Genomic DNA, 21,165 nt, shown 5'->3' with positions numbered 1-21,165 from the left:
ATGCAATTTTTGAAAAATCTTTGATGAATCTCCGGTAAAAACCTGCATGCCCAAGAAAGCTTCTCACACCTTCTACAGAGATAGGTGGGGGAAGTCTCTCTATTACCCCGACATTAGCTCGATCAACCTTTATGCCCTTTTCTGAAATGCGATGACCCAAAACAATACCTTCTTTCACCATGAAGTGGCATTTTTCCTAATATAGTACAAAATTGCCGTCTTCACATCTCTTAAGGACCTTAGATAAATTGTTCAAACACCGCTCGAATAATTCACCAACCACAGAAAAATCATCCATAAAACCTTCTATAGTATCTTCCACCATGTCGGAGAATATCGACATCATACATCTCTGAAATGTGGCAGGTGCATTGCACAACAATAACGGCATTCTCTTGAATGCAAAGGTCCCATATGGACAAGTAAAGGTGGTTTTCTCTTGATTTTCTGGTGCAATAGAAATATGATTATACACCAAATATCCATCAAGAAAACAGTATCACCCTTTTCTGGCAAGTCTATCCAACGTCTGATCCATGAAGGGCATCGGAAAATGGTCTTTTTCAGTCCATGCATTTAATTTACGCTAATCCATACACACCTTCCATACAGTAACCGATCTCATTGGAACAAGTTCATTTTTCTCATTGGGGACCACAGTCATTCCCCCTTTCTTAGGTACACATTGAACAGGGCATACCCAACTACTATCGGCGATCGAATAGATTACTCTGCCATCAAAACACTTAATGATTTCCTTCTTCACAACCTCTTGCATAGGTGGATTTAAGCGTCCCTGGTGCTCAATACTTTGCTTATGATCTGGCATGAGTTGGATTTCATGAGAACAAATATCAGGGGGGATCCCAATAATGTCCGCAATAGTCCACCCAATAGATCTTTTGAACCTTTTTAGCACTTTCACCAAAGTCTCAACTAGTTGTTCATTCAGGTCTGATGCAATGATTACCGGCAAAGTGTAACCATTTCCTAAGAATTCATATCTGAATTGTGGTGGGAGAGCTTTTAGTTCTAACTTTGGAGCCTCCTCTATAGATGGTTTCACCGATGGATACTCGCGAATCTTTATGTCTAACTCATATTTTTCTGTTTAAACCGAACATCACCTCGATGAAGAGCCGCGACAAATGACTCATACTCTTCAATGCAATCGTTATCAAAATTCATTATCACTGCCGCTAATGCTTCTACACCTAGACGTTCTTCTATTGGTGTCTCAAATGACTCACCAACTTTGTAAGAGATAGCAGATACCGATTGGAGCTCACCACTCTGCCTCATTGACCTACAAATGTTGAAGGTCACTTCTTCATTGTTCAACCGAAATTTCATCTGCCCCTTTTCCATATCAACTAAGGCTCTACCCGTAGCAAGGAACGGCCTCCCAAGAATAATAGGCACTTCAAAATCGACTTCACAATCAATAATGACAAAATCTGATTAAATATGAAATACTTCACTTTTACTAGCACATCGTGGAGTATCCCTATAGGCTTTTTTACTGTTCGATCGGCTATTAGTAGCCGCATCGCAGTGGGCTTTGGATCACCCAAACCCAACTTCTTGTAAATCGAGAGGGGCATGAGATTTATTCTTGCCCCCAGATCACATAATGCTTTCGCAAAATGTAATAAGCCGGTTGTACAAGGAATAGTGAACGCACCCAGATCTTCTTTCTTTTGTACTAGAGATCTTGTAGCAATAGCACTACAATGTTGCATTCTATCATCATCCTCAAAAGTGACCGATCTTTTCTTTGTAACCAGATCTTTCATAAACTTGGCATAACTGGGCATTTGTTCTAGAGCTTCTACCAAAGGGACAATGATAGAAAACTGCTTCAACATTGTTATAAAACGCCGATATTTACCATCCTCGGTCTTTTTCACTAATCTTTGAGGAAATGGGGGTGGTAGTCAAGGCATGGGAGTTACCTTTTTAGGCACTTCAACATCTTTTCCAGTGTTATCTTCTACTTCACCACTAACCTCTACCACCTTATCATTATGTTTTATCACCTTTTTCTCATTAGACGGCATAGGTGGGTCAATGGTTTGCATACCACCCCGAGTGGTGACTGCCATACAGTGTCCATCATTATTCAGATTTTGGACAGTGTTGCTAGGAAGAGTGACTGGTTGCCGTGTGTTCACAATTGCAGATAATTGGGCCAATTGTAACTCAAGCTGCTTAATTGATATTGCATGTGTATTGACTTTCTGCCCAATACCCGCTAAATCACTCCTAAACTCTTTATTGTGCTCATCACTAGAATCGAACCTCCTCATCATTTTGTGCAACATATCCTCAACTCGCGCCATAGTACCTCCACCATCCCTAGGAGTAACTTCACAATTTTGAGGAGGAACATAAGTCCCATTCCTATCATTTCTATTACCATAGTTACCCCTGTTGAAGTTGTTGTCGCGGTTGTAATGTCCATCTCGGACAAAATGACCCTCACGGTTATAGTTACCATAGATCCAACCTTGGTTTCCTTGACCTTAGCGCCAATTATCCTGATTAGAGGCTTGGGCACTTGGTTGGAAACCCCCCATCTGCTCATTTACCGCATAGGAATCCTCCTCATAATAACATTCCTCATTTGATGGTGGTGGTTTAGACAAGTAGTTAACTGCATTTATCCTTTCTGCACCCCCAGTGATATGTTTTAATACCAACCCAATCTCAGTTCTCATCTGAGCCATCTCTTCACGAATCTCATATGTGTCTTGGATGTGAGTGGATTACACTGCGAAGGTATTTCTCCCAGTATCTGTCTTCCTAGTACTCCAAGCTTTATTGTTCTGGGAGATTTTCTATAAATTTTCGGCAATCTCAGCATAAGGACACTCCCCATAAGAACCACCCGCTATAGTATCCAACACCGCTTTATTATCATCATCCTGTCCTCGATAGAAGTATTCCTTCAGTGACACATCATTTATACGGTGATTGGGGACGCTTCTCAAAAACGAGGTGGATCTATCTCAAGAACTACTAACTGAATCTCCTGGTAGTGCCACAAAGTTGTTCACTCTGTCTTTGTTGTTTAGTTTCTTGCAGACCGGGTAGTAACGTGCTAAGAAAACGTCCCTTAGTTGGTTCTAAGTGAAAATTGAGTTATAAGGGAGCTTAGTGAACCAAATAGTAGCCTCTCCCGTCAGTGAGAGAGGAAAGACTCTTAGCCCTATTACATCCAAATCCAAATCAGGCCTCCCTACACAACTTTTACACACTGCCCTTACCTTATCTATATGGGCATGTGGATCCTCAGAAGGTAGCCCTGAAAACAAACCTCTGGCAGTGAGAATTTGCATCAGACTACTAGTTATCACAAAGGTATGGCCTTGTGGTAGAGGGGGCAAGACAAGTGGCCCATCGGAGTCTGCTATATCGTCATAGCCTCTGCAGCATTCTTGAGGACGTGGAGCGGGATTTTGTCCCCTCTGTTGATTTTCACCCGTATCATCTAGTAATAACTGTCCATGAACATCAACCGGAGATGGGATGTTCTGGTTTGGATCATCATCATTAATACCCAAGTTTCGATTCATGTTGCGTAGTGTACGGTCTAATTCGTGATCCTAGGGAACCAAGGGTTCTCTTCCTATCCGTGTATTTGGCATACAAGGAAGATAGTTCTGCAAGAATCAAAAACAATTAAAAAATAAAATAAAGAAAATATCGACTAAACTATAGTAATAAGTTTAAGTTAATCTAAAAGCTACTTTCCCCGTCAGCGGGCCAATATTTGATACGCTCAAACTTACTTCTTAAATAAGAAGTGAAGAGGCCGTATCAAGCAAAGAACCCAACTAATGAGGTTGGGATCGTTCCCATGAGGAAAATAGTTCAACTTAACTTTAATCTAATATTACTATTAGTTATTCAATTATTTCCTTAAAAAACAAAAGACAATAAAGGGGGGGTTTTATATCTAAATTAATAGGAATAATAGCTAAATTGAAGTAACAACTAACAGATTCAAATCTTGGAGTTTAATCAATTAATAAAAGTAACTAGGGTTTAAGTGTTCCCCCCAGGTTCCTAACTTGATAATTATAACTATAACAATTCTTTCCTAGTATCTTGCATGCAAACTGATACGTAATGTATTTCTAAATCCTTGGTCCGGCATCTAGAAAATTTCACTCCGTACCTTGGTCCGGCTACGTGTGTTGCTATACTAACCCTTATCTTTACCTCATATTAAGCATCGTATTCGATATTTGACTAAGTTATTACCTCGTACCAATCAATACTAGCCTATTAGATAGTATACACTAAATATACGTTGATAATTCTTTTCCTATAATCTACCTCCTTGGTCCGGCAAGTAGCATTAAAGTGAGTTCTAACGTTGGCCATCCGTTAAAAGAATTCTAAGCGAAAGAATTATCAATACATGCAAAACACTATTCTAGAATTGTTATTTTAGTTAGGTTTTACCTCATTATTCGCCCATGGTTCCCACAGCCCTAGTCATGGATTTAGTTACCCATAGTCATAATCACAATATTCAAATATGTAATATAAGAATTCATGTACATACTTCAATGAGAAAGAATAAAATCCAGAAGTTCACTTGATTAATCAACAAAATCACCAACAATCAATTACTGAAATTAATCGAACACAAAAGATTATCCAAAAGTGTAATAACATTCACCAAGTCTAATCCACGAAGAAGCTAACAGTAACCCAGAGTCTAACTTACAAAGAGTCTAAAATAACCAACAGTCTAACCCCAAAAATGAGGTTTTTCCAACTATTTATAAAAAAAACAAAAACCTAATAGGAAAAGGACTCTAATTATTGGAAATCTCTCAAAACGCGTCCGAGTCGACGAACCTCGCGACGGGCCGTTGTGGTCACGACGGGCCGTCATGGCCTCCGTCATCCTATACTTCACAACTTCTTCTTCTGCTTTCTTCATTACCCTCGACGAACAAGAATGACGGACCGTTCCAAGCACGACGGTCCGTCGAGAGTCTTCGTTCCATAACACTTAGACTTCTTGGAATTTGGGTACTGGACTACTCTTTGATCATCACGACGAACCTGCAGGACGGAACTTCATGGCTATGACGGTCCGTCATGAACTACGTAATCTCACACTTGGTCAGACTTCCCCATCTTCCTTCAGGAGCTTCACTACGGTGCCACCTACGGACCGTCACAAGAACCGTAGGTGGTAACTTTTCTGCATTTCTTGCTGAAAAACTTCCGCATTCATCTTTAGACAGATTTCCTGCAAATAAAAAGAAACTTACATAAAAATCATTACAAAAAGGCTTTTAGACACACACTAAACATAAGTAAAAAGCATTAAATATACCGTGAAACCACGGTATATCAACAAGGTCGGACGATGGCAGGTGTGGTGTGCCATCATCGCCCTTGTAAAGCATACACGATCGGACGACGTTGGGCGTGGAATGTTATGATTGCCCTTGGCAGCACACACGATCGAACGATGTCGGGCGTCGCATGACCGCATGGACCTTGGGAAGAATACACGATCGGATGACGTCGGGCGTGTCATGACATCATCACCATTGGGCAGCACACATGGTTGGACAACGTCTGGCGTGACATGCCATCTTCGCCTTTGGATAACACACACAGTGGGATGGCGTCGGGCCTGGCCTGGCATCGTCGCCCTTGGATAATATACACGGTCGGACTACGTCGGGCGTGGCATGCAATCATGGCCCTTGACCAACACACACGGTCAGAAAACATCGAGCGTGACATGCCATCATCGCCCTTGGACAGCACACATGGTGTCGGACGACATCAGGCGTGGCATGCCATCATCTCCCTTGGACAGCATACACGGTCAAACGACATCGGGCGTGGCATGTTATCATTACCCTTGGAGTGCACACACGGGAGGACGACGTTGGATGTGGCAATGCTATCGTCGCCCTTGGGCAGCACACACGGTCGGACAACGTCGAGCGTGGCACGTTATCATCAACCTATATAAGCACAAACGGTCGGATGACTTCAAGCGTGCATATCCACATGGACCATGGGCAACACACACGGTCGCACGATGTTGGTCGTGGCATGGCATCATCGCCATTGGGCAGAACACACGGTCGAAAAACGTCGGGCATCACATGCCATCATCGCCCTTGTGCAGTGCACACGGTCGGACGATGTCAGGTGTGGCATGCCATCATCGCCCTTGGAATACATACACGGTCAAACGTCGTCGGGCGTGACATGCCATCATCTCTCTTGGAATGAACACAAGATCGGACAACATCGAGCGTAGTATGCCATCATCGCCCTTGGATAACATACACAGGGTCGGACGACGTCAGGCGTGGAATGCCATCTTCGCCCTTGGACAGTATTCACGATCAGACAACGTCGGGCATTGTATGTTATCATCTCCTAATCACTACACACATGGTCGGAAAACGTCGGGCCTGGCAATGCGATCATCACCCTTGTGCAGCACACATGGTCGGACGACGGCGTGCCTTAGATGCCATCATTGCCCTTGGGAAGCACACACGATCAGACCACATCGGGCGTGGCATGCCATCATCCATCATAATTGTCGCATTCGTACTAAACTAATATATCTTCTCGATTTTGGTGTCGTGTTTCACTAGTCTTTCATTTTTAACTTATTACAGCACGAAGCATATTACCTTTCTAATTTTATATTTATATTATTCTAAATAAATAAAAATAATAATATTTTTTTATAAAACCACTAAACCAAATTAAATAGACAACACACACGGTCGGACGACATCAGACGTGGAATGCCATCATTGCCCTTGGACAGCATACACGGTCGGACTACGCGATCGTGTCATGCCATAATCGCCCTTGGACAGCACACACTATGTCGGACGATGTCGGGCATAGTATGCAATCATCGCCCTTGAACAGCATAGACGGTCGGACGACGTCGGGCGTGGCATGTTACCATCGCACTTGGACGGCACATATGGTCGGACGACATCAGGCATGGCATTCCATTATCGCCCTTGGACAACATACACGGTCGGACGATGTTGGGCGTGGCATGCCCGCATGGACGTTGGGCAACACATCAGTCGGACAATGTCGGGCATGGAATGCCATCATAGCCTTTGGATAGCACACACGGTTGGACTACGTTTAAATGGCATACCATCATTGCCTTTGGACTGCACAAAAGGACGGACGGCGTAGGGAGTGGCATGCCATTATCGCCCTTGTGCAGAACACACGGTTGGAATACATCAGATGTGGTATGTCATCTCGCCCTTGGACAGCACACACGGGCAGACGAAGTCGGGAGTGGCATGCCATCTTCGCCTTTGGACAACACACGTTGACAAACGACATCGGTCGTGGCATGCCATCATCTCACATGGAAAGCACAAACGGTCGAACGACGTTAGACATGGTATGCCAGCATGGTCCTTGGGAAGCAAACACGGCGGACGACGATGAGCGTGGAATGCCATCATCGCCCTTGGACAGTACACACGATCGGCCTACGTTGGGAAAGGCATGCCATCATCTCCCTTGGGCAATGTACACGGTCGGACAAGGTCGGTCGTGGCATGCCATCATCGCCCTTCAAAAGCATAAATGATCAGACGACGTCGGGCATGGCATGCCTGCATGGCTCTTGGGCAGCACAGACGGTCAAATGACGTCGGGCGTGGCATGCCATTATCGTCCTTGTGCAGTACACGCAGTCGAACGACGTCGGGTGTGAAATGTAATCATCGCCCTAGGGCAGTACACACGGTCATACGACATCAGGCATGGAATGCCATCATCGCCATTTGGACAGAACACGGTCGGATGACATTGAGTGTGGCATTCCATCATCTCTGTTGGGCTCCCCACAGCATCGTACGACGTCTGGCGTGGCATGCCATCATCGCCTTTGTGCAGCACACACGGTCGAACGACGTCGGGCGTTAGATGCCATCATTTCCCTTAGGCTGAACACACGGGCGGATTACGTCGGGTGTGTCATGACATCTTACCCATTGATAGCACACATAGTCGGAGACGTCGGGCGTGGCATGCCGTAATTGCCTTTGGACAACAGACACGGACGAACGACATCGAAGGTGGCATGACATCATTGCCCTCGGAAAATACACACGGTCGGACGACGGGCGTGGCATGTTAGTATGTTCCTTGGTCAGCACATACGGTAGGACGATGTCGAGTGTGGCATGCCATCATCGCCCTTGGATAACACACACGATTGGATACGTCGGGTGTGGCATTCCATTATCGCCCTTGGGCATTACACAAAGTCGAACGACGTCGTGCGTGGGATGCCATCATCTCCGTTTGAAAGCATACACGATCGGAAGTGGCATGCCCGCTTGGGCCTTGGGCAGCATACATTGTCGGTTGACGTCGGGCGTGGCAAGCCATCATCGCCATTGGGTAGCACACAAGGTCGGACGACATGGGGCCTGGCATGCCATGATCGCCCTTGGACAGCATATACGATCGGACCACGTCGGGTGTGGCATGTTATCATCGCCCTTGGACAAAACACACGGGCGTACAACGTCAAGCGAGGCATGCCCGCATGGCCCTTTGGGCAGCATAGATGGTCAGACGACGTCAACGTGGCATTGCATCTCTGCAGCACACACGGTCGGACGAAGTAGGGTGTGGCATGCCCGCATGTCCCTTGGGCAGCACACATGGTCCAGCTACGTCAGTCGTGGCATGCCATCATCGCCTTTGGGAAGTACACACGATCAGACGACGTCGGGCGTTAGATCCATCATTGCCCTTGGGCAGCACACACGGTCGGACTACGTAGGGCATTGCATGCCATCATCGATCATGGTTGTCGCATTCGTACTAATCTAATATATCTTTTAGATTTTCCCATTGCGTTGCACTAGTCTTTCATTTTTAACATAATACAGCACAAAGCATATTACCTTTCTAGTTTTACATTTATATTATTCTATATAAATAAAAATATTGTTATATTTTTATTTTTAAAAAAAATAAATAAAATTAAGGAGTTGACCACGTAGATCTCAAAAAATATGCAGAATAAAAAAAATTCTCATCAAACGGATATTCGTGCCCAAATTTCCATCATTTGAAGTTTGACCAAATCAAAGATTGAAATACAAAAAAAGTTGTTGTACATTTGTGAAATTTAAACGGCCATATCTTTTGACTCGGATATCCAATTTAGGCTATTTTTTTCTCAATTTGGTTATTTTTTGAGATCTACGCGAACAAACTGACCAAAGGCACTTAGGACGAGCCGATTTTTTGAAAAATGTCTTTTAACTCATTCAATTGGGAATTTCCCCCAATTCTGAAGAAAATTGTAATTGTTTATTGCTAAGAATCTGATAAGAGAAAATAGATTTTTGAGTTAGAAATACCTTTGCTACACATCTAAGAATGTCAATTTTAACGTTAGACAATCAATTTTATGATAATAAGATTTTATCATATTCAATTTTACATTTCCCCTAGTTTTGTAGACACAGTCGAACGACGTCTAGTGTGGCATGCACTCATCGCCCTTGGACAACACACACGATCGAACTACGTTGGGCGTGGCATGTCATTATGGCCCTTGGGTAGCTCCCTCGGTCGTATCACGTAGGCGTGGCAACGCTATCATTGCCCTTGGGATTCACACACGGTCGAATGACGACGGGCGTGGCATGCCATTATCGCCCTTGGATAGCACATACAGACGGACGATGTCGGGCGTGGCATGCCATCATCGCCCTTGGACAGCCCACACGGTTGGATGACATCATGCGTGGCATGCCCGCATGGTCCTTGGGAAGCATATTCGTTCGAACGACGCCGATCCTCGCATGCCATCATCGCCTTTGGAAAGCACACATGATCGGACTACTTCCAGCATGGCATGCCATCATCATCCTTCGAAAGCACACACGATCGGATGGTGCCGGGCGTGGCAGGCCTACATCGCCCTTGCACAGCACACACAGACAGACGACGTCGGGTATGGCATGCCATCATCGCCCTTGGATAGCATGGTCAGTTAGATGATGTCGGGCGTGGCATGACCGCACGGTCCTTGGGCAGCACACACGATCGGACAACGTCGATCCTCGAATGCCATCATCGCCCTAGGACAACACACACGATTGGACTACGTCGGGCGTGGCATGCCATTATCGCCCTAGGGCAACACATACGATCAGACGGCGTCGAGCGTGGCATGCCATCATCGCCCTTGGAATGCACACACGGTCGGATGACGACGGGCGTGTCATGCCATCAATGCCCTTGGATATCACATACAGATGGACGACGTCGGGCATGGCATACCATCATCGCCCTTGGATAGCACACATGGTCGGATGACGTCGTGCGTGGCCTGCACGCATGGTCCTTGGGAAGCATACGCATGCCATCATCGCCCTTGGAAAGCACACATGATCGGACTACGTCCGGGCATGGCATGCCATCATTGCCCATGGAAAGTACACATGATCGGATGGTGTCGGTCATGGCATGCTAACATCGCCCTTGGAAAGCACACAAAGACAGACGACGTCGGGTATGGCATGTCATCATCTCCCTCTGGCAGCACACATGGTCGGATGACGTCGAGCGTGGCATGCCATCATCGCCTTTGGATAGCATACACGATCGAACGACGTCGGAAGTGGCACGCCATATTCGCCCTTGGAAAGAATACACGGTCGGACAACGTCGAGCGTGGCATGCCATCATCGCCCTTGGAATGAACACACGGTTAGTCGATATTGGGCGTGGCATGCCATCATTGCCCTTGCACAGCATACACAGGTTCGGACGATGTCGGGAGTGGAATGTCGTCATCGCCGTTGGATAGAATACACATGGTCGAACGACGTCGGGCGTTACATGTCAATATTTGCCCTTGGGCAGCACACACGGTCGGACTACGTCGGGCGTGGCATGCCATCTCGCCCTTGGACAGCACACACTGCAAGATGACGACGGGCGTGGCATGCCATCATCGCCGTTGGAAAACACATTCCAAAGAACGACATTCGATATGGCATGCCATCATCGCCCTTGGACAGCACATACGGTCGGATGACGTTAGGCGTTGCACGCGTACATGGCCTTTGGGCAGCACACTCAGCCGGACGACATCAGGCGTTACATGCCATAATCGCACTAGGGAAGCACACACGGTCGGACGATATTGGTCTTGGCATGACATCATTGCCTTTGGACAGCACACAAGGACGGACGACGTCGAGCGTGGCATGCCATCGTCATCCTTGGACTGCACACATTGTTAGACGACGTCGTGCCTTCCATGCCATAATCACCCTTGGACAACACACAAGGTCGGACGACGTCGGGCGTTGAATGCCATCATTGCCCTTGGGGAGCACACACGGTCGGACTACGTCGGTTGTGGCATGCCATCATCTTCCTTAGACAGCAGAGACACTCGTACGACATCGGGCATGGCATGTCATCATCCCTTTGGAGAACACACACGGTCGGACGATGTCGAGCGTGGTATGATGTCATCGCCTTTGTACAACACACACGATCAGACTACGTCAGGCGTGGCATGCTATCATGGCCCTTGGGTAGCACACACGGTCGAACAATGTTGGCCGTGTCAATGCCATCATCTCCCTTGGAATGCACACACGGTCTTACAACGTCAGGCGTAGCATGCCATCATCTCCCTTGGACAGCATACACGGTCGGACGACGTTGGGCGTGGCATGCCATCATCACCTTTGGAATTAACACACAGTCGGACGATGTTGGGTGTGGCATGCCATCATCACCCATGGACAGCATACACAGAGTCAGACGACGTCGGGCGTGGCATATTATCATCGCCCACGGATAAAACACACAACTGGACGACGTCGGGCGTGGCATGCCTGTATGGCCCTTGGGCAACACACACGGTCAAATGACATCAGGGCGTGGCATGTCATCATCGCCCTTGGGAAGAACACACGGTTGGGCGACGTCGAGCGTGCCGTGCCATCATCGCCCTTGGGAAGCAAACACGGTCAAACGACGTCGAGCGTTACATGCCATCATTGCCCTTGGGCAGCAGACACGGTCGGGCTATGTCAGGTGTGACATGCCTTCTCTCCCGTGGACAGCACACACGGTTGGACGACGTAAAGTGTGGCATGCCATCATCGCTGTTGGACAACACACATTGACAAACGACATCGGACGTGGCATGCCATCATCTCCCTTGGACAGCCCATATGGTCGGACGATGTTAGGCGTGGCATGCCCACATGGACCTTGGGAAGCACACTCAGCCGGATGATGTCGGGCGTTACATTCCATAATCGCTCTTGGGCAGCACACACGGTCAGATCACGTCGGGCTTGGCATGCCATCATCGCCTTTGGACAGGACACAAGGACGAACGACTTCGGACGTGGCATGCCATCGTCTTCCTTACACTACAGACATTGTCAGACGACGTCGGGCCTGCCATACAATTATCGCCCTTGGAAAGCACACACGCTCAGACGATGTCAGCCGTTACATGCCATAATTTCCCTTGGGCAGCACACACAGTCGGACTACATGGGGAGTGGCATGCCATCATCGCCCTTAAACAGCACAGATGGTCATAAGACGTCGGGCGTGGCATGTCATCATCCCTTTGGACAACACACACGGTCGGACGACGTCGAGTATGGCATGCCATCATTAGCATTGGACAATACACATGATCGGACAATGGTTTTTAGGGAAAATTCATGGGAAATGAGTTCTTGGTAAGTTGAAATGAAAAAGCGTTCAATAAAAAATTTCTTGATTTCACTGTAAAGTGTAATTTTGTGCTTAAATTATGGAAGTTTTACTTTATGTGCTTACTGATGATTCAAATGTTGTTTTACTTCTATATTCATGAAGATTTTACTAAAAGAGCATGAAACCATTCTTTCTACTAAAATGTCCCTTTTACATGTTTTTTTGCATAGTATTGTACTCAGTACGATACTTCTACTAACCCCATACTTTTCTATACATTATATGAAGAAAGTGGAATTTTAGAAGGCAAGCTTTGGAAGTTGACTCTCTCTCAAGGCTTGGTATGTCCTCATATATTTAAGGAGATAGTCTATGTTTCTTTAGTTTTTTCATTAAGACTTGTGTAAGACTTATTATGTATTTTCATTCAATGTAAAGGGTCGTGACCCTAAGATATTTATGTTATGTCTTCAAGTTGGCTTATCACGACGAGACTTATTCTTAGTATCTATGAAAGAGTTTGTTATTATTATTCTTGTGAAAAGTTTTAATTCTGCACTACTTTTCATATCTTATGTAATGAACGGTAGTTAAGCAGCTTGTACAATACCACGAAAGGTCAAGTACTCGTTGTGATGACTCAAGAGTACTCGCGTCTTCTAGCGAGTACTTGCTGGTCGTGACACTAGATGCGGAACACTAAATCAAGCATATAAAGACTTCAAAACAGACTAAAAATCATGAAACTGAAATACAAATATTTAACTGAAATAATTTACTCTGAATATAAATGCAATATTCAACGAAAACATTCAATAAGATAAATAAAATTCACTCAACTAACTAAACTAAGGAATAAGATACTCAACTAGAAGATAAAACTTTCAACTCAGTGAAATAAGGCTCCACTTAATAATAAGATATTCAACTCGATTAAATAAGTCTCAACTCAATAATAAGAATCTCTACTCTTGGTACTCAAACTCTGGATATTCAACTCAATATAAAGATATAATAAGAGATGGAATATATAGAATATTTTAAAACAATAGAAATCAACTCAATATATTTAAGAATACAATATACTCAGTTTGTATGCAAGTATACAACATAAATTCTATTTGTATATGAAAGTTACAAGTTAACTTTGTGTTTATAAAAACACAAATATCTATGTGGGAGTTTCCCTAATCAAGAACCATCACATATGAGCTATGTGATGATATATCATTTTTTCTCACAATACCAGGGCCATCTATACCTTGTAAGGGGTATAAAAACTAACCACTATGTAAATCCGCTAGTGTATGCTAAAAAAACAGTAAGAAATCATCTAAAGTATGAGACTTTCTACCCATGTTGGTAACATGGTTTATGAGGACTGTGGGTTATCTGACTCTCTCCCATATAAGTTTTCATATATACTCCAAAAATATACTGGATCACATGTTTAGAAACATTACATTTTATATGGTTTGAGATAATTACTCAAACATCCGTCTCATAAAAGAGATGGTACAGAAACTGCTCAGAAATCATTTGGAAATCTCAATTTCCTCTCATCTTATATGTGAAAACATTTACTCTTGGGAAAACATAGTTCCTAATATAAAGAAAATTGACTGAACTCTGCTATTTCTCAAAAAAAATCAAAATCATTTTTGTCACGACCAAAGTCTAGACCCCAGACGAGACCGGCGTCGTTGACCTCTTAGAGGTCAAAGAAAAGCCTACTTACATCATTCTTACTTTGTCTAGGTTAATTTTAGCGGAAATTTGAAACTTTTTGTTTCTTAAGATGCTTCTAGACGTTCTACTACATAAGTAATTATTAACCATCAACCATATAACATTAAGATGATCAAATGAAAGAAACAGTTTATTATACCGATAAAGATGTACTTGCTAAAATGGCATCGATACAATGTCTGAACAAAAACGGGAAAGAAACGCTAGTGGAACATACTCCACTAGCTCAATCTTACAACTAAGCTAGAATGTAAATGGGCAAGAGTCCTCGAAAGCATGTGGGCCTACCAAATTCGGATGAAAAAGTGACGTCCGGATAGCTGCAGCGTCGATCCTTTAGCTCTAGCATCCACCTGTGCCTGCACATAAATTTGTAGAGTTGTATAGGGTTAGTACACACTTGTTCTAAAGTATGGGTATATTCAATCACACACCAAGGACATGCATGAGTAAGAATAGCTCTTTCCTAACAACATGATTGTAGAAGGTCAAGTCAGTGGACTTGCCAAATTGAGATTAGGAAAGTGAGTGAGCTTTCCAAATTTGGATTAGGAAAGTCATGCCATGAGAGTAACATGCATCATCATACTTATCATATTGCAGACAACAGATGACATCTTACACATAACACATATCAAATTTCATATAACACATAACGTTATTCATATCATTCATTCGTATGCCATGAGACCTAGGAATCATTAACTTTACATTAAGACTTCCCAAAAATGAGGGCTCAACATATGGGAGTCTGCTTTAGCAAACACAGAGTCTGCTTCATTCATCCATACGTACTTCATTTCATTTCATTCATGGGCCATTGTAAACACCAACTATACCTAGGATGTAGTTTAAGACTTTCATCAGATTCGTTGTGTAATGACCAAGAATGACCTAATTTCATTACTTGAATATAACCCACCTCTTGATTATCCTATCCTAACACCTTTGGTATCATTCGTTTCATTATGTGCATCATTTGAGTCTGGTCTCATTCATTCATAGGGAACTTTAACTTTAAGCGGCATAGATCATGTGAGCATCATGAAATCCAGTGTCATGAAACCCCACACCGAAATGAGGTGGAATCACCGGCCAAAGTGACCCAAAACATGCTAACGTACATGGGAATTGAACCCCACCAGATCCCTATATTGGAAGTATAGGTTCGAAGACAAGGAGATATGAGGAGACCCACACCCGACATGCCGGACAGTCTCATCTCATGAGAGTCACGTGAACCTCCGCCCTTCCAAAAAGAAGGAATCACCGCTCATAGCTAGTCTATCGGTGCTCAATATAAAGTTCCATTACATTCAACTCATACGTTATGGAAGCTGGCTTCTAGTATGAGAACATCGTATCTCAATAGATGATTTCCCATCTCATAATTAGTATTATGTGTGTTAATACTTGTCTCTTCATTAACTTTACACTCTCATAAGTGAGTACGTTCTGATAACAATTACTTAGGCTCATTTGAGATTGCTCTGATCTTTTACAAAAGTGTCACATCATGTTGTCGCCATATTCATCAACATTAGCACATTTGCTCTTCATGATTACTCACTCCTTTTTGTGTGAATATTCATTTCATCATATGACAATGCACTTGGCCATTTGTGTGTTTCACACTCTTACTTAACCGTTCTAGGGTTTCCTCATTTCATTACATAATAATCATTTAATCGTATGCCAATGCACTTGGCCATTTAGTGTGCGTTAAACTCGTACATAACCCTTCTAGGGTTACATCATTTCATTACATACATCTTAGGTTTACTTATTTTTAAAGAATGGTAGACTTATGGGTCTATACATACAAGCCATGAGACTTCATTCATAGTTCGTTTAAGTGATTCATATAATCCTAATATTATGTAATACAAGACTTATGCATCTTGTATGTATGACAAGATCTCAATTTCGATCTAAGTGGGCAGCATTATTCTTGAAAATTTAACTCAGGTATGACTTATGCATCTATACAGAATTTGGAAAAGGGAACCCGTTATTCAAATATCTTGAAAAACACTTACATTTTTTTTATTCATTTTGGTTTGATCCATACGGTTTGTGGACCAATGTTCAAACTCCAATGCCTTCATTTTATTTTCCCCTTAATTTCTCTCATCATTTTTCGCTTGATGTAACTAAGAGGATGTGGTATTGAACCCTCATTTACTTTTTATTTTCATTGCCTTTAAAGTTCTCTCCTTTGGCCAAGGGGTTGTGGGTTCGAACCACCACAACCCCTCTTTAATTTCTATTAATTTTCTCCTTGAGTCTGCCTAGAGATAGTGGGTTCGATTTCCATGTCTCACATCACTTTTCTTTCATTTCCTTTGACTCTCCTTCATTGCCTAGAGGTCGTGGATTCGATTCCCACGCCTCACATTTCTTTTCTTTCATTTTCTTTACTCTCCTTCACTGGCTAGAGGTCATGGGTTCGATTCCCACGCCTCACATTTTATTTTATTTTTCATTTACTCTTCCTTAAATCTGATTGAGAGGTGGTGGTTTCGAATTCCACTCCTCTCATTTCTTTTTTTTCTTTTAAGTTACATTTTCCAGCCAATACCATAGTTTATATCCCCTTCAACACATTTCTTTTTACTTCTTTATTTTCATGTTTTTTAACATGGTAAGGTCACGGGTTCAATCCTCCATGACCTCACTTGTTTTATTTCATTTTTTTCAACATTTTGAACCCTCTTTGCTGACCGAAATTCATCACTAGAAGCTGGAAATTTTCTTTTAATTTTTCAGCATCCTTTCATCAAGTGACACCTTAGTTTTTAGGGGAATTTCGTAGTGCATTTCGAACGTTTTACGTGCGTTTTCATGGATTCGTTTAGCCAAGATATTATCCCTCAAATCAGCAACATTTCAACTCATAAGAACATCACATTTACATCAACATGTGTACATGAAATATAAAGAACTATCATGTCATTACAAGTCCTAAACCATGAACAATAGCCACGACAACACACACATACACACGTAGTTACATTTTCGGAAACATCAACATAAGTCACATAACTCCAAACATATATATAAACACATAATAATCTCGAAAACACGTTTCATCCCTAGTTTTCTACAAGCAAGAATAACCAACCTATGATTAAAGGGGAGCTAGTGACAGGGACATGCAACGGGGAACAATCCTAGTTTTCGGAATGAATATTCTGAACCTTAAAATGTCTCTTGGTAAAGGGACCAAGAGAAAAGAGAACCCATACCTTTTTGACATTCAAACCTCGACTTGCTGACCAAAGAACCCCTCCAAACACACGTCCAAATCCTAGAGCTTCAACACCAACTTGATGGAAAAACCCTCTCTTTGCCTAACGTGTTTGATTAGTTGCTTGTTTATAATATTTGTTGAGTTCTTCAAGTGTGAAGAAATTTGGTTTACCTATTGTTTTTTTACGTTATTTTGTACAGAGAAACGTGAGTGAGAGTGATAGAGACGTGAGAGAGAGAGATGAGCGTGGGAGAGAAGATTTTTCTTAGGCTTAGGAGTCTAGTTTAGGACTTAGTCAAATAAGGTTTTATTTAATTATTAAAAATATGATTTCCTTTTATTTTAAATCATCTAATAACTAATAAATATAAATTAATTACATAAATTTACCAACATAAATTCAAAACAATTCAATTCTTTGCTTCCACCTAGGTTCGAACCTGGGTGGAGCAAGACTTCACTTCAAGAGCCCAATTTCGGCCCTCTCTCCCTTGAATGCCCCTCCACCTTATTAATTAAATAATTAATTATATATTTAGGGTAATTACGATACTACTCTTAGCCTGGAAAAAGACCATTTTACCCCTACACCCTCCAAACCTAAGATTTCCTCTTTTTAAGTCCAATAAAGACTCCTTCGAGTAAATCTTCGTATTCGAGAGTCTTACATGGCTGGACCCACCCTTTACTAGCTCAAATAACTCCTCAAGTTAGTTGGGTTGGATGTAGCAAGGGTTCCGAGGTCTGGTTCTATGCGCATCAATCCGTGTGAACCCAGTCTAATCATTGGCATTGTAGACCCATTAAGCATTACTTAGCATATCCATTTTTAGGGTTGTTACATTATCTCCCCCTTAGGAACATTCCTCCCCGAATGACACTACTATTTACTAAAAATAAGTAAGTCATCTATATTATGTATGCATACATAGGTAATTCTATACTACCCATTGGTGAATATCTGATTCACATATTAACATGATGGTGCACATCCTTGAAACCTACTAGTAGATTCACATTAATAGACTAAGGAACTATTTCCTAAACTAGTCTCATCGAAGCATACAACATAAGTAAACATGTAATTCATATAAATCAGCAACCAACATGATGACTCAAACATATTAACTTCATACTTGTGCTTAAACACCATACACAGTCAAATACATGAAAGACTAATTAAGGATACGCACCCAAGACTTCACAAGAGGTGACTTCCCCTGAACCCCTAGACTTGAGTGCGAAGAATCGTTTCCTCCTAGGAGCCTCTTCACTTTGGACCATTAAGTTGAACTCTTTCCTTCCGTTGTTCTTGACTTCTCCCATTCGAATAATCCTTCATCATGTGACCCGGTTCGCCACAACTGTAACAAGCGTTAGAGTCTATCATGCATCCTCCCCCATGCAGTTTGCCACACTTCCTATAAGGTGGCCTCTCCTAGGTTGTAAAGGCTTACGAACATCAGGATTAATCCCTGACTAACATTAAGCCCTTCTTAAGGTTGATGAATTCCTCAACCTTAGACTCCTTCATTTATTTGGGAAAGAACCGCCCCAGAAAATACATCTTTAAAAGATCCCAAGTAATAGGACCCCCTCCTAAGGTTCTTCTATCCTGCCAAATCAGAATTGAGCTACATCATTTAGCTGGTTGGATGCCAAATCAGACTTCTCCACATCAATCAAACCCAATAGCCTGAGCTTGTAAAGTGCTAGCTTTGGCCATCTGTACCAAAGTTGTCCTTACTTCTCCATCTGTAAACCCAACTGAGTTAACAGGAATCTCTATTCCAGCAGCTGGAGCCTGGGGAGAAACTTAAATTACCCGAGTATCCGCTCCTCCAATCTCCCCGCCTACTTTTCTCCTTGTATTCATCTTCTGGAATCTTGAAGAGTTGATGCTAGATACGCTCATAACACCAAGAAAATATGACATTAGGGAAGGCATGACAAGATTAGAAGAAATGAAATTTTCCTACGCATCATGCAGTCTCTAATTCAAGATAGTGGTGCACTTCACTACCATAACTTAGAAACTACTCAATGTGGTTGATGTGAACTTATTATCTTCAGAATTTAACCTACGGCTCTGATACCAACTTTCTCACGACCAGAGTCTAGACCCCAGACAAGACCGGCGTCGTTGACCTCTCAGAGATTGCAGACAAGCTTACTTACGTCATTCTTACTTCGTCTAGGTTAATTTTAGCGGAAATTCTGAAACTTTTTGTTTCTTAACATGCGTCTTAAACATTCTAATACATACGTAATTGTTCACAATAAACCATATAACATTAATATCATCAAATGAAAGAAACAGTTTATTATAACGATAAAGATGTACTTGCTAAAATGGCACCAATAGAATGTCTGAACAAAAACATGAAAGAAACGCTAGTGGAACATACTCCACTAGCTCAATCCTACAACTAAGCTAGAATGTAAATGGGCAAGCGTCCTCGAAAGCATGAGGGCCTACCAAGTCTGGATGAATGAGCAACATCCGGATAGCTGCAGTGTCGATCCTGTAGCTCTAGCGTCCACCTGTGCGTGCACCGAAAGTTGTAGAGTTGTATAGGGTTAGTACACACTTGTACTAAGTATGGGTATATGAAAGCACACACCAAGAAAATGCATGATTAAGAATAGCTCTTTCCTAACAACATGATTGTAGAAGGTCAAGTCAATGGACTTGCCAAATTGAGATTAGGAAAGTGAGTGAGCTTTCCAAATTTGGATTAGGAAAGTCAGTGAGCTTACCAAATTTTGATTAGGAAAGTCATGCCATAAGAGTAACATACATCATCATACTTATCATATTGGACACAACACATAACATACTACACATAGCACATATCATAATTCATAAAACACATAACGGTGTTCATATCATTCATTCATATGCCATGACATCTTGGAATCATGTACTTGGCATTAAGAGTTCCAAAAAATGAGGGCTCAACATATGGGACCTCAACTAGAGAGTTTGCTTTAGCAAACACTGTCTGCTTCATTAATTCATATGTACTTCATTTCAATTCATTCATGGGCCAGTGTGAACCCCAGTTGTACCTAGGATGTAGTTTAAAACATTCATCGGGTTCGTTGTGCAATGACAAAGAATGACCTAATGTCATTACTTCAATCTAACTCACCTCTTGATTATCCTATCCTAACACCTTTGGTATCATTCATTTCATTATGTGCATCATTAGAGGCTGGCCTCATTCACTCATTGGGAACTTTAACTTTAACCGACATATATCATGTGACCATCATGAAATCTTGTGTCATGAAACCACACACCAAAAAGAGGTGGAATCACAGGCCAAAGTGGCCCAAAACATACTAGTGTACATGGGAATTGAACCCCGCCATATCCCTATATT

Source organism: Solanum pennellii, chromosome 1, assembly GCF_001406875.1.
Source record: "Solanum pennellii chromosome 1, SPENNV200".
In the NCBI taxonomy this organism is placed as follows: domain Eukaryota; kingdom Viridiplantae; phylum Streptophyta; class Magnoliopsida; order Solanales; family Solanaceae; genus Solanum; species Solanum pennellii.
This window is presented reverse-complemented; position numbering follows the sequence as displayed.